The sequence below is a fragment of the Lissotriton helveticus genome, chromosome 3_1, assembly GCF_964261635.1.
Source record: "Lissotriton helveticus chromosome 3_1, aLisHel1.1, whole genome shotgun sequence".
Lineage (NCBI taxonomy): Eukaryota > Metazoa > Chordata > Amphibia > Caudata > Salamandridae > Lissotriton > Lissotriton helveticus.
Genome location: NC_136061.1, coordinates 588028662 through 588043982, shown reverse-complemented (window position 1 = coordinate 588043982; position 15321 = coordinate 588028662). Strand labels below are relative to the sequence as shown.

At 52.6% G+C, this 15321-nt stretch overlaps 1 protein-coding gene across 1 annotated transcript in view; it reads right to left on the bottom strand.

The window, feature by feature from the left end:
* The window catches only part of UNC80 (unc-80 subunit of NALCN channel complex), a 2761828-nt gene that overhangs the window by 1736201 nt on the left and 1010306 nt on the right, over positions 1-15321 (bottom strand). The window lies entirely within an intron of this gene.

Genomic DNA, 15321 nt, shown 5'->3' with positions numbered 1-15321 from the left:
TGGCCCCTGTTTACAATAGGGGACTTGAACAAAGAAGGTTGATCAGGCAGCCTGAGAAAGGCTGAAAGGGCAGAAAGGTAGCCCTTGATTGTGCCCAGAGCAGAGCCCTGCTGGGCAAGAGAAAGAAGGAAGAGAAGAACCTCAGAAAGAGGGGCATTGAGGGGATCCACAGCCTTTGCTGTGCACCATGCCACAAATCTGTTCCACCTGCAGGTGTATACCGACTTTGTGGAGGGACGCCTGGCTGCCAGAATGATGTTACAAACTTCAGGAGGCAAGTCAAATGGCCTCAACTGCCGCCGCTCAATCTCCAAGCATGGAGGTGGAGACTGGACAGGTTCGGGTGGAGGACCGTCCCCTGCTGCTGCGACAGAAGGTCCTCCTGAAGAGGCAGACGAACCGGGGGATCGACTGACATACTGAGTAGCTCTGGATACCAGTACCTTCTCGCCCAGTCCGGAGCCACAAGGATGACTTGGGTCCGGTCGCGCTTGATCTTCTTCAGCACTCTGGGCAGAAGTGGTATAGGCGGAAAGGCGTACAACAGACCGCAACTCCATTCGCGATGAAAAGCGTCTCCGAGCGAGTGCTGCATTGGAAATTCCAACGAGCAGAACAGATGACATTGCGCGTTCTCTTCGGTGGCGAATAGATCTAACCAAGGCTCTCCCCATCGCAGAAAGAGGCCTTGCGCCACGTCCGAGTTCAGACGCCATTCGTGATCCATCATGCACCGACGGCTGAGCTCGTCCGCCCTGGCGTTCAGAGAACCCGCCAGGTGTTGAGCCACCAGGGTCACGCCCTGGCGTTCCAGCCATTGCCAAAGGCGAAGAGCCTCTTGACAAAGGATCCACGACCCCACCCCGCCTTGTTTGTTGCAGTACCACATGGCGGTGGTGTTGTCCGTGAACACCTGCACTACACTCCCCCGGACAGAGGGGCGGAATGCCTTCAGTGCTAGACGAATCGCCCTGAGCTCCAACAGGTTGATGTGGAGCCGGGTCTCCGCCGGAGACCAGAGGCCTCTGATCTCCGCCTCTCCCATGTGGCCTCCCCAGCCCTGGAGGGACGCGTCCGTCACAACTACGTGCTCCGGTTGGGGAAGGGAGAGGGACCTGCCGCTGACCCAATCGCGGTCCGTGAGCCACCACTGCAGCTGTCTCGCAGTGCCCTCCGAGATCAGGACGTGGTCGGATAGGTTGCCCTGATGCTGGGCCCACTGAAACTTCAGGTCCCACTGCAGAGCCCGCATCCGCCACCTGGCGTGATGCACCAGTAGGATGCAGGAGGCCATCAGCCCCAGAAGCCGCAGCGTCAACCTGACCGAAACCCGGGATAACGGCTGAAAGATGGGAATCAGAGCCAGAATATCCCAGACCCGCTGTTCGGGCGGAGAAACCCGAAACCGCGCCGAGTCTAGAACCGCTCCGATGAAGAGGAGCTTCTGAGAGGGGCACATGTGTGACTTCGGCACATTGATGGAGAACCCCAGCTGGTGCAGGAGGTCCGCCGTAGTCTGGAGGTGGCTGACGACTGTCTGGGGCGAGCCCGCCTTCAACAGCCAGCCGTCGAGGTAGGGGAAGACTGAAACCCCTAACCTGCGCAGATGAGCTGCGACCACCGCCATCACCTTTGTGAACACCCGTGGGGCCCTGGTAAGGCCGAAGGGGAGCACGGTAAATTGAAAGTGCTCGTGGCCCACCATGAACCGCAGGTAGCGCCGTGGGCAGGCAGGACGGGGATATGAAAGTAAGCGTCCTGCAACTCCAACGCTACCATCCAGTCTCCTGGGTCCAGGGCAGCCAGAACCTGAGCCAGAGTCAGCATTTTGAACTTCTCCTTCCGGAGGAAGCCGTTGACGTTCCTTAGGTCCAAGATAGGGCGTAGGCCCCCTTTGCCCTTCTTGGGTACCAGAAAGTAGTGGGAGTAGCAACCACACCCTACTTCTGGCCCAGGAACGCGCTCGATGGCCCCCTTGGCCAAGAGGGCCGTAACTTCCTCCTGCAGAAGTCGCAAGTGATCCCCCGATACACGGTGGTTCTTCGGTGGCATGGCTGGAGGAGTCGCCTCGAAGGGGAGGGAGTAGCCCCTTCGGACGATCTGCAGCACCCACCTGTCCGACGTGACAGTGCGCCAGTGGAGGTGGTGATGGCGAACCCTGCCTCCCACTGGCGTCACATGGGCCTGAAAGCACGGACTAGGAGGGTTTTGAGGCGGATGCTGCGGGGGAAGGTGTGGACTGACCTCGCCGCTGCCCCCGACTGCCTGGACGGCGGTTCCCACGGCCGCCACCTCGTTCGGTATTGCCCTGCGGTGCATGGCTGGCGGCACGTGTGGGCGCACCCCTTCCGTGGCCACGAAAGGAGTGATAGGCAGCCGATTGCTGGCGTTGGCCCGAGAGGCCTAAGGACTTGGCCGTAGCCCTGGAGTCCTTAAAACGCTCAAGCGCATGGTCTGCCTTGTCGCCAAAGAGGCGACGGCCATCGAACGGCATGTCCATGAGCGTGCTCTGGACATCTGCCGAGAAGTTGGCGGACCTCAGCCAGGCGTGGCGTCTGACCGCCACCGTCGTTGCCATCGCTCTACCCAGCGAGTCAGTGGTATCCAGCCCACACCGGATGGAATATTTGGCTGCATCCTGCCCCTCCACAAGGGCTTGGCCGAGTTTGGCCCGTACCTCCAACGGACACTCTGGCAGCACTTCCGCGACCTTATCCCACACAGAGTGGGTGTAACGTCCCAAGAGGCAGGCGGTGTTGGAAGACCGCAGGCCTAGACTAATGGATGAGAAGACCTTCTTCCCATACTGGTCATACCTCTTGGATTCCCGATCCGGCGGGGCCGACGGGAATGCGGTTTGGGAATTGGAGGCCTGGATGACCAGGCTCTCGGGGGTAGGGTGGGAGGACAGAAAACATGGGTCGCCCGGGGCTGGGCGGTGGCGTCTGGCCACGTTCCTATCTACAGGCGTACCCGTAGCGGGCTTGGACCAAGTGCCCAGAAGAACGTCAGTCAAGGCCTCATTAAAGGGCAGCAGAAGCTCGGCCGAGCTTGACTGCGGTTTAAGGACCTCAGTGAGGAGGTTAGTCCTCACGGCCGCGACGGGGAGCTCAAGGCCCAAGGCCTTGGCAGCCCTCATCAGCACCACACTATATGTTGCCCCCTCCTCCGAAGCCACATAAGATGGGGAGACAAACCCAGTGTCTGGAGAGGTGTCCAGGCACTGGCCTCCCAAAGGTCTCCTGTCCAGTCCTCATGAGACTGACACTCCCTGGTCAGAGGGTCCTCAGACCCCTCCCAGTCCTCTCATTCTTCCATCTCCTGAAATTCAGGGTCATCAACCAATGGGGCCTGTTCATAAAAGTGAAATTCACCCAACGGCGTCTGGAGCGGCGCCCAACGGGCCGTCCCGACGGCCGAACAGGAACGGAAGGAGGACCGGGGTCGGCGCCACCCGAGGACGGCGCCGGAGGCGACAACTGAGGGTCCGACGCCGGGGAGGCCGTCAGATCCACCGGCGACGAACCAGGTCCCGAAGGAGGGCCAGCAGCGTCCTGCGGCGCCGGGCCCGAAGGCGCCGGCGGCGTCAGAACAACTGGACCCCTCGGCGCCGGGCCCGAAGGCGCCGGCGGCGTCGGGATAACGGGGACCTGCGGCGCCGGGCCCGAAGGCATCGGCGGCGTCGGGGCCGAAGCACTCGACGGAGTCGGGGCCGGAGCCGCCGACCCGCTAGGGCTCCCAGACGGGTCCGCTGGGCCCGGAGGCGCCGCGGAGCCCGTCGGAGGAGAGAGTTTCCTCATAGCCATGAGGAAGCGCTCGATCTCCTCCGGCGACGCGTTCAGCCCAGGGACCGGAGGGTGTGGAGCTGTACGCGGCGCCCGCGACTCCGACGGAGCCGCGTGGGTGGTGTCACCCGAACCCCCGGCCGCATTGCGCGAGCGTCGGGGGGAGTCCGAGGAGCGATGACGCCGCTTGGACTTCTTGTGCCGCTTACCTGATGACGACTTCGACCCGGAGGAGTGCGGCCTACTCTCGGAGCTGTGGTGGCTCCGGGCCCGCGACCTGTCCCTCGACCTCCCATGGGATCGGGACCTCTCACGGCGCGGGGCCGACTGCCGGAGTTCGAGGCGCCTACGGGACCGCTCCCGCCTGGCTTTCGAAGAGAGGGCCCGGCAGTCGGAGCAGGCCTTGTCGTCGTGGTCGACGCCCAAACACGACAAACACACACGGTGAGGATCCGTGACCGACATCAGCCGGTCACAATCGTCACAATGCTTGAAGCCGGGCATCCCTATCGGCACAGTTTCGGAGTCGAGAGACTTCGAAATAGCAATCAAAAAGGATCAAAAAGTTAGTCAAAATTGACTAGGGTTACTGCTTTTTCCAGATCTGCGCTAGCTGGCGCGGAAAAAAGAAGAACTGACGTCAGCACGCGGAGGCGGCGTCTAAGTACTCCGACGACGTCATCACGGCGCCCACAACGCCGACGACGGACGCGGAGCCGCAGACGACGCCTACCGACGCGCAAGGGTACTGCTACGCAAACATTTCCGGATCCAGTCTGACGCCTGGGGATATTCTAAGGTAAGGAATCTAAGGTAAGGAATCTAATACTAATGTGTCTCTTTCAGATACAACGCGTGCTGTTACAATGCGTCTTTTACAACACAAGTCGTGACAACGACTTGGGTTCGGGGCGCGGATTGAGAATAGTGTAATTTACTATTCTAACACCAGTCCCCGTGGACACTAGGGAAGTTGTTGGAATAGTAAATATAAATTTTTTAATCCTGTCGCGCCCTCCAGCGCAAGTCGTGGTATACGACCTGCGTTGTAAAGGACGCATCGTAACACCACTGCGTTGAAACATCCGCGGTGTAAAGGATGTTTCCCCTCCTCCGGGCATTGTGGCAGCACCTGCTTAACGTATCCCACACCGAGTGGGTGTAATGGCCCAAGAGACATGCGTGTTAACCGACACAGTCCTAAACTGACGGAAGAAAACATCTTCTTCCCAAGGTGGTCCAGCTTCTTGGATTCCCTATCTGGGGTAGAGGTAGGGAACAAGCCTTTGAAGGTAGAGGCTTGGGATACCAAGCTCTAAGGGGAAGGGTGTTGGGAGATAAAAATAGGGTCACCTGGAGCCGGGTGGTGGCGTTAGGCAATCATCCTATCCACAGGAGGATCTATGCTGGGGTTGGGCCAAGTGCCCAGAAGGATGTCCGTGAGGGCCTTGTTGAATGGCAGTAGAGGCTCTGAAGTGGCTGCTGCTGGTTGAAGCACCTCAGTCAGGAGGTTAGTCTTGACTGCTACCGTCGGAAGCTCAAGGCCCAAGACCTCAGCCACCCTACGCAACACCACAGCGTAGGAGGCTCCCTACTCCATAGCCACAGTAGAGGGAGAAAGCATACCAAGGTCTGGGGTATCCAGATGACTGACATCACCCAACTCCTCTTTCCAGTGCGGTTCATCAAGCTGATCTGCAAGAGGGTCAACAGATCACTCCCAGTCCTCCTCACCCTTGCCTGGCTGCCACTCAGGGCAATAGGGAACACCAGGATACAAAATTGGCACAAAATTGCCGGTTGACATCAGAACCGATGGACGTTGGCCCAGCTCCGCATCTAAGACAAGGGGGGAGCCGGACTCGATGCTGGCTGGGTATGCAACTGGAGGCTGAGGCAGCATCGTTGTCGTCAATGGGCGAAGGAGGTGTCTTCAGGTCGACCGGCGTTAATCCAGGCCTGGATCCTTGGGGGGGGCGTGCGGTGCCGGGGCCGGACCCACCGGCAGCAAAGGCCTAGAACCCCCAGCCGAGTCCAAGGGGCCCAAAGCGCGCCGGCAGAGTCGGGCTGCCCAAAGATGGAGTGGAGAGCTTTGAAAAGTGTATGAAGTGGGGCAGAGGTAGCTCCGGCTCCCGGAAAGGGAGAGAAACTCAGAGCCGACCTAGCAGGCTACGTGGACGGAGCCTGAGGACGACAACCATCCGGATACCGCATCTCATCAGCCGATGGACAGGGAGAAGGCGAAGAGCGATGGTGCTTCTTCGCCTTCTTCTTGTGGTTAGACTTACCCGAAGACGAAGACTTTGACGAGGAGTGGTGGTGGTGGCTCCACAATTGGTCCCGTGACCTCCCTCTCGACGGGACCTCGAGTGGCGCAGAGCCGACTGCCAGGCCTCCAGAAGCTTTCGGGATTGCTCCCGCAAAGACTTCGGGCCATGGCCGACAGTCAGAATACGACTCTGGGTCGTGGTTGCGCTCCAGGCACCAGAGGCACACTAGATGTGGGTCCATCACCGACATCAGCTTGTGGCAGGAGACAAAAGGTTTGAAGCCGATCTGCCGGTGTGACATCCCTGCATGCACCTGGAGTCAAACGACTCGAATAGAAGTCGACAAAAAGCCAAAAAACAGTTAGTCAAAAGTGACTAGGGTACCGCTCTCTCCGGATCTGCGCTGGCTGGCGCGGAATAAGTAAGAACTGATGTCACCACACAGGGGCAACGTCATCACGACGATCACGACACCGATGACGAATGTGGAGTCGACCGACACCACCTCCTGAAGCGCAAGGGCACTGCTACAAAAAAAATAAACAATATCCGGATCCAGTCTGACCCCTGGGGGTAATTCTAAGGTAAGAAATCTATAACTAATAGTCTCTTATAGATAGATGCCCCGTCATCATACAACAAATTGCAGACACAGGAACACCTCTGAAGAGTGCTGATGTAGCAGAGTTTGCTCTGGTGGAGTGAGCACAGTTCCAGTGGCCCCTTCTTGGCATAACACACCTTTCTACAGAGTATTAGCCAACAGACCAAAGTCATTTTTTGAACTGCCTTAACTTTCTTCCTACCTGCTAACCCACAAAGAGCTGATCATCAGACTCTGATCTCCATGGTACAGGCAATACAGAAACAGGCCACTCTCCTGGAGTCCATCAGAGGTAATCTCTCCGCCTCAGTGGTGAGGTGAGGCAGAGGGTAAAAGGTAGGAAGGGTAATTGAATACCCCTGATAAAAAGGGTTATCACCTATGGTACAAGAGATGCTTTTGTTATGAGGCCTAATTTGTGCAGTAAGTAGCATGTGAATGGCCAACTAACACTGTACTTGCCTTGCCATGAAAATGGCCACAAGAAAAAGTGGCTTGAATGTTAACAGTCTTAACTGGCTATTGTGATAAAGTTCAAAAGGAGCACCCATGAAAAAGTCAAAACTCAATTTAAATCCCATTGGGGTTGAAAAAAAGGAATTGCTTCAGTTCTTTCTAAGATCCGGATTGTAAATGGTGACTTCAAAAGGACGGCTGGTCTGGAATGCAGACAAAGGCAGACAAGAAGGCAGCGTATCCCTTGGCCGTGCCGACAGTACAGCCTTACTGGCTCAAAGACAAAGCAAACTGAGGGCCTTGAACAGATGTGCCTTCAAAGGGTCTATATTTAGTTTAGAACACCATGTGACAATTGATTGCACCTTCCAGAATAGACCAATTTTATGAAGGGGTGACAGAATGACATCAACCGCTTTTGGAGGCAGCTGGAAGAAACTTAGTTGTCCCTGTTCAATCTCCAGGCATGATGAAGGTAGACGCCTGAAGAAAGGGAGAGGAAGTCCAGCTCAAGATGTATACGGAGCAGGAGACACAGGTAGATTGGCATACAACATCTTTTTTGTCCAGTCTGTTGCAATTTAGTTTAATTGGGCCCGTTCTTGGCAAATCTTTCTCAGAATCAGAGGAATCAAGGATATGGGAGAAAACACATAATGAGTGGAAAATTACATCTCAATGGAAACACGATCCCCCATGACTCCTTGCAAAAGATACTGGAGGACACAGAGCTGTGGCAGTGAGTGTACTCCTGAGTGCAAAAAGATCTACCTGAGGTGTGCCCTGCAGGAAAATGGTGTTCTTTACCACTTGTGAGTGTAGATGCAATTGATGGTCATCAAAGGGACACCAACAGAGTTTGTTGGCTGGATATTTAAAGAGCCAACCAGATTTGTGACGATTAGCCAAATGACAAGCTGTGTGCCCATACCCAATAACTCAGTGCTTCTAAACAGAGAAGAAGAAACCCTACTCTCCCAATTGTTGACAAAAACCTGAACGGTCGTATTGTCAGGCAAGATCTGGATGGACTGACCGTAAGGAAATGGGAGGAATGGCTATAAGGCTAAGCAGATTGCCCTCACTTCCAGCAGGTTGATGTCAAGTACCTGCTCCTAGGGGTACCAGAGGCCTCTGATCTTCAGATTCTCTGGAAGTGTCCTTCCACCTGAGTTTGGAGGTGTCCGTCATCACAGTGGTCACTACCAGAGGAGGATGCAAGTACATTTCAGGTAGTCCTTTACTGACCACTAGCACAGGTCCATTGCAGCTTCCATAAAGATTGTGATGCTGAAGACGGCTGTAATGCCAGAAACCGGTCCTGGGAAGCTTGATTCCGGTCCAGGGAAGACATGGCTTGGCAGTTCGGGCTGGACTGTTCCCATGAGGCACAGGGTCAGACTGATTTGCATATGGCCATGTCTGAACTGGGGTGGCGGAGTGAGCCAAAGAACGGTGATGGGTTAAACCCAGATCAGTTGACTGGGGGTGAGTGTTTGTATTGTCAACGCTCCGTCCATCACCACCTTTGGTTTTTCTTTGTTCGCCCTAAGTTGGCAGGGTATGCTCAGACGTGAGTCCCTTGCTCACTTTGCCACTGGAGTCAAGCAAGCCCGGCTGAAGACGGCTGTAATGCCAGAAACCGGTCCTGGGAAGCTTGATTCCGGTCCAGGGAAGACATGGCTTGGCAGTTCGGGCTGGACTGTTCCCATGAGGCACAGGGTCAGACTGATTTGTATATGGCCATGTCTGAACTGGGGTGGCGGAGTGAGCTAAAGAACGGTGATGGGTTAAACCCAGATCAGTTGACTGGGGGTGAGTGTTTGTATTGTCAACGCTCCGTCCATCACCGCCTTTGGTTTTTCTTTGTTCGCCCTAAGTTGGCAGGGTATTCTCAGACGTGAGTCCCTTGCTCACTTTGCCACTGGAGTCAAGCAAGCCCGGCTGAAGACGGCTGTAATGCCAGAAACCGGTCCTGGGAAGCTTGATTCCGGTCCAGGGAAGACATGGCTTGGCAGTTCGGGCTGGACTGTTCCCATGAGGCACAGGGTCAGACTGATTTGCATATGGCAATGTCTGAACTGGGGTGGCGGATTGAGCTAAAGAACGGTGATGGGTTAAACCCAGATCAGTTGACTGGGGGTGAGTGTTTGTATTGTCAACGCTCCGTCCATCACCACCTTTGGTTTTTCTTTGTTCGCCCTAAGTTGGCAGTGTATGCTCAGACGTGAGTCCCTTGCTCACTTTGCCACTGGAGTCAAGCAAGCCCGGCTGAAGACGGCTGTAATGCCAGAAACCGGTCCTGGGAAGCTTGATTCCGGTCCAGGGAAGACATGGCTTGGCAGTTCGGGCTGGACTGTTCCCATGAGGCACAGGGTCAGACTGATTTGCATATGGCCATGTCTGAACTGGGGTGGCGGAGTGAGCTAAAGAACGGTGATGGGTTAAACCCAGATCAGTTGACTGGGGGTGAGTGTTTGTATTGTCAACGCTCCGTCCATCACCACCTTTGGTTTTTCTTCTCAACTAGATCGAAAGCCATGGGGGTTGGGTGCAGAGGTAGTCGGTTTCACAGTTCCGCAGGCAGAGCTGTGATCTTTAAAACTGGTTTTCTTTTGGACAGGTCCACTGGAGATCAAGAGTGTTTATGGAAGGCATGCTGGCTGGGACCAAGTCAGTGTCTGTAGCTTATTGTCGTGCAGTAATTTGCTCTTCCTTGTCCTCTTCTTTGTAGGTCATCGGTAAACTGAGTATTAAGGTTCAAGTGTGACCGTAAATACAAATTGTAGGGGTGTTACAGGGTCAGACGGTAGTAGCCAATGGGCTACTCGCCTTTAGGGTGCCTACACCCTTTGTATATCCACTCCCTCTGTTGAGGGGGCATAGCCTTAAACTTTTTGGCAGAGTCCTCCTAAACAAAAGGAGGGGGTCACTTCAGCACGAGGCACCTTAGAGGTTGCCCTGGCTGAGAGGGGACACATCGCTCTTGCTTACTAATTTTTCAGTCGACCTTGCTGCCGAAAATTGGGCTTGGTCAAGGGGTGGGTATCATACCAGCTGGAGATGCCCTAATCAGCGTAACAAAGGACGGTAAGCCTTTCTATGCTGTTCCTGCTTGGGGGTAGGTGTGAAGCACCTTCACCCAGAGCTGGCTTTGTTTCTGACCCACAAGAGCAGGAGGCTCCCACCTCAAGGGGTCATAAACATGTCTAAAGATAGCAGGCTGGTGAGGAACAGACAGGCACACACTAACGAGCACCTCTGAAGTGCCCTCTGGGTGCATTTCCTAATACATCCAACACTGGCATCAGTGTGAGTTTATTAAACTGAGATGTTTAGTACCAAACATCTTAGAATTCAGTGAAGCCATCACGGAGCTGTCAAACTAGTAGTGACAAGCTCCCAGTCCATGTACTCAGTATGGTTTCACTGTGCACTTATAATGTCTACAAATGGACTTAGACACTGTAGGGGCATATCTGCTCATGCAGCTATGCCCTAACATGAGGTATAGTGACCCTGCCTTAGGGCTGTAAAGTCTGCTGTAAGGGTGACTTACCTATGCCCCTCGCAGTGCTGGTACGTCTGGCACACAAGGAAGTGTGCCACGTCAACTCTTCACTTTTATCTGCACCAAAACACATAGGCTGCAGTGGCAGTATGCCTGTGATTGGTGAGGGGTCTCTAAGGGTGACACAATAAAGGCTGCAGCCCTTAGACACCCTCTCTGGTGACAAGGCCCTTGGCACCTCTGGTACCTTTTACAAGGGGCTTATAGGTGAGCCACAGGTGTGACAATTATGGAAACAAAGGTAAAGTTTTGGGAACTAACTCATGCACTGGGAACCTGGTTAGCAGGAACACAGGGCACACACAGTGAAAGATGCAGAAGATGAGAGTAACCTTTCCCAAGAGAGTCTTCATTGTGTAAGTGGAGGAACCTAGAAATTCCACCTGCATTGGCATGGGCAGTCCCAGGGTCTGTGTTACGCCCATAGCACCGCAAAGGGGGCTGTGGGAATCACACGCTATAAAGGTACAAATAAGTGCCTTGGTCGGAATCAGCGGCGGTCTGTGCAGGTAAGCACGGTGGGCGGTGCAGGACAGAAGGTGGGGAAGTTGACAGACGAAGGAATAAGGAAAATTAAATAAATAAATCCTATTCTGTCATCGGTCGAAATCCCCCTCCCCAAGTCCCCTCACGCTTACCTGCATGGACCGCTGCTAGTCAGAACAATCATATATTATCTGGTGTTAGTGGGTGTGTCTACATGTAAAGATAGTTTTTCAGAGGAGGTTTTATGTAGCCCATGTTACCCTACTCTCATTGAGTTTGGGAGTTTAAATAACCCTAGGGTATTTCGTCATTCAGCCCCATGAATGTGGGAGCGTAGTCTGTATACCCATCTCTGTTCAAAGAGAAGAAGTGGTCCAGTCATGTCTTTTTTATTTTCAGTTTCTCAATGGTGCACCATTTCAGCTCACTGTCACTGTGTCCCTTCTCAATATAAGTTTTGTGTATCCGTTTAATATCGTATGGTGCTACGGTGTTCTTTTTTCCTTGTTTTGATGTTTCTTGACCTCATTCCTACATGCAGTAGATTGCAAGGGTACCTTATGATGTGAATCACATTCTTGGAATTGCTATTGTAAAGTTATTTCAGTTTCCATGGGGTTCTAAGCCCCAGATTAATCTCCTTCAGCTTTTTGGTGAAAAGACCTAGGCTGCAGTTACTACAAAGAGAGTGCACACCTGGCGGTGGCAAACCCCAGGGTGCAGTTTGTCTTTTTTCCGTATGGAGTGTCCTTGGGAGAGTGTGTACCAATATGTCTTTTAAGTTACTGGTCCTTTTGAAGGACTACCTCGGATTGCGGAAGCTGTGTCCCAATGACTCAAGTATAGCCCAATTTTTATGAATGATTTTCTACAACTCGGTAGATAGGGGATTAAAGGTTGTCCTACAGATCAATCTGTCCTGGGCGGTTCCTTCAAAGGCAGATAGCAATTGCTCCCTATTATTACGTAGGGCTGTCTTTATAGCTTTTTTTCTTTCTGCAAGTTTTGCAGTGAGTCCCTTAGCATGGGCCTTCTAGTCCTTTGAATTAGAACAGTTATGTCTCAGATGTAAGAACTGACCCACTGGAGGGTTCTCTCGTAGAGATCGAGGGTGGTAGCTTTCGAAATGCAGCATGTTGTTTCTGTCTCCTTGTAGTTGACATCTATTCTCAAAGAATCCTTGTAAGCAGTTATTATTTCGTCCGGAAAGGCCAGTTTCGACCAACCAAGGGTGATCGTAAATCTAAGAAAAGGGTTTAGTGCATTCAGCCATTGTGAGTAGATTATCATTTATGTAGCACTTCCACAATTTGATGTTCTCCCTAAACGGGTATCGAGGGGTGGAGCACATACTCAGATTCGAAGGAGTGTACGTACGGACATGACAAACTAGGAGCCAGAATGCTTCTCATTGATGTCCCATGCACTTCCAGGAAGAATTCTCCTTCATACTCAAAGTAGTTTTGGGCTAGGGCTAGGTATGACAAGTCAAGTATGGACTTGCTTGGTGTCATCGACTCTTATGCTGTCTCACTTAAGATTTTGTCTATTACGTTGAGGATCGCCTCCTGCGGGATATTGGTATAGAGTGACTCAATGTCTATGCTGATGTCCTGGTCGAAAGACATGTCCTTAGTCAGGTTAAGCACATTCTTTGTCTCTTTGAGGAAGGTGGGCATCTATTTCACCAACAATCTCAAAAACCCATCTCAAAACTGTTAAAGAGGGTGGAGGGTGGGCCCTATCCAAAGTAGGTCTCCCGGGGGGAAGGAATTTATTTTTGTGTACCTTTGTAATGGCAACTTAGAATAGTGCAGAAACATGTTGGCAAGAAGACATTTTGCTTTATTTCCACTGCATAGTTTGTTTTAGATGCACCAGAGGCTACCACTAATAAAGGTGAAAACCGGGTACCTCTAGGTACTTTTAACTTTATCTGGAACCCCCTGTTTAATCTAGGAAAATATCTTATCTAAGAACTCCCTCCATCGGGTGCACTAGAAGGTTGAGTCCACCCTGGTGGTATTGTCTTACTAGGTTGGAGAAAGTTTGCCTGTAATGACACATGTCACATTATGTGAGTGAGGCTTCCTCTTCCAAATAGATTGTTTTTTTCGTATTTTTCCAGTGAGTACCCTCATCCACGCCAACATTTTGGCAATTTGGTATCAGTCATTTGTACTTATGCATCTGATTTAAAAAGCACCACACAGCCACCATATTTTTTTGTATTTTGGTTTTTTACCTTGTGAGGATATGTCTTGATGTATACTCCCCCTCTCCTTCCTTGTGTTTTGAATCATGAGGGAAGACTGGACATCCCCTGAAAAAACAGTTGTTCTCAGCCAGGTGTGGATCTGCAAGGCCACTGACAAGGAACTCGTAGTGCCCAGTGAGTCAGTTGTGCCGAGCCCAGACCGTATGGTGAAATTTGCTGCAGTTAGCCAGTCAGCATTAGCCGGGATGATTATGGCTCAGGCCTCTTCTGAGACCATAGGCATCACTTGGGCAACCAATCCCATATGGTATGGGAATAATGGCCCAAAATGCACAAGGTGTTAACCAACTGCAGTGCTAGTATGGCGGAAGAGAATATTCAATTGCCAAAGGTGTGCAGCCTTATGAATTCCCTATCCGTTGAAGTGACAGAATGATCTGCATTAATTCTGTATGTGGATGCTTCGAATACCAAGCTCTCCAGGGTGGGGTGCTAAATGAGTAAACTAGGATCCCGGGGGTGGGGGGGAGGAGAGAGAGCAATGGTGGCAGACAAGCACCCTATGCACAGAAGCCCCAGTGCAAGGCTTTTACAAGGCCCCAAGTAGGCCATCTGTAAGGTCTTCATTGAATGGTAGAAGGGAGACTCCTTGCTGAAACATCACTATCAAGATGTTCATCTTGACTGCCACAGTGGGCAACTGAAGGTCCAAAACCTCAGCTGCCCTACTCACCACCATATTAAAAGAGGCTCCGCAGCCATGGTAGGAGGAGAGACCAGGCCAGTATCGGCTGGTGTGTCCACCAACCCAGCAGCCTCCAACAGTTCTTCATACCAATTGTCCTATTCCTGTTCTTCTTCAGGGGGCTGGTAACCATAAGGGTCTCCAGACTCATCCCATGTGTCTCCCTCTGCAGGCCTATCAAGTAAATAGGCCACTTGCTCTACATCAGGAAGCATGAACTCAGTCGGAACCAGAGTCACCGTTCATCAATGCCACTCCATGTTGGAGCTGGGAATAACGATGGGGTGGTGCTGCCTATGGGCAACAGTGGCGCCAAAGGTGTTGGCACTTGAACGGGCATCGAGGAAGGTCTCAGTCTCATCAACGGCTCTGCTCTGGATGCAACAAGGGATCCATGGGGCCCGACTGGTGCCGAGGGCGAAACCCTCCCATTGAACCCAAAGGCACTCCAGAGCGGCAGAGATGCCAAAATATGAGGCAGATGGCCTCATTCAATTGTTTTAGCTGGGTGGGGAGCACTCCAGCATCAGGAAAATTGGGGAAGTGTGGAGAAGACCCAGATTCAGGTTTCACAGACTCGCAGGACCTGGAGTGCTGATGCCCCACGCACAGTCAGAAGACTTAAACAGACATGGTGAAGTGGAAGCCTGCTTTGACTTCTTGGCTTTCTTGTTTTTGTGGGACATCCCCAACAATTTTTTGTGAGAAGACAATTGTCTGCACGGGCTCCGCTAATGGTCCCAGGACCTCCTTGGCAAACGAGACCTCAAGCATTTTGGAGTTGACCGGTGTCGGTCCGTCAGGAACTTTAGAGAATGCTCCTTAAGCGTATTTGGGTGCATTGCGCGACAGTCCTCGCAGGACTTGGAGTCGTGGTCTCGATCCAAGCACCCCAAACACATCAAGTGGGAGTCTGTCACCAACATCTGCCTGTTAAAGGTCCTACATGGTTTCAAACTAGCTGGTTTCCTAAGTGACATATCTACACACCAGGAGAGATTAAAAAAACTTAAACAAAAATTTGCAAAAAGCCAGTTAAAAAGTAGCAGTGGAGTAGCTCAGACTGGATTAGGGCTATATGGTGAGGAAAGGAAAGAACTAATGCCACTTCCAGTGCGAATGATGCCATGTGGAGCCACCTACGGGCATGCAGTTGTACTCCTCGAAAACATTTCTGTATTCAATC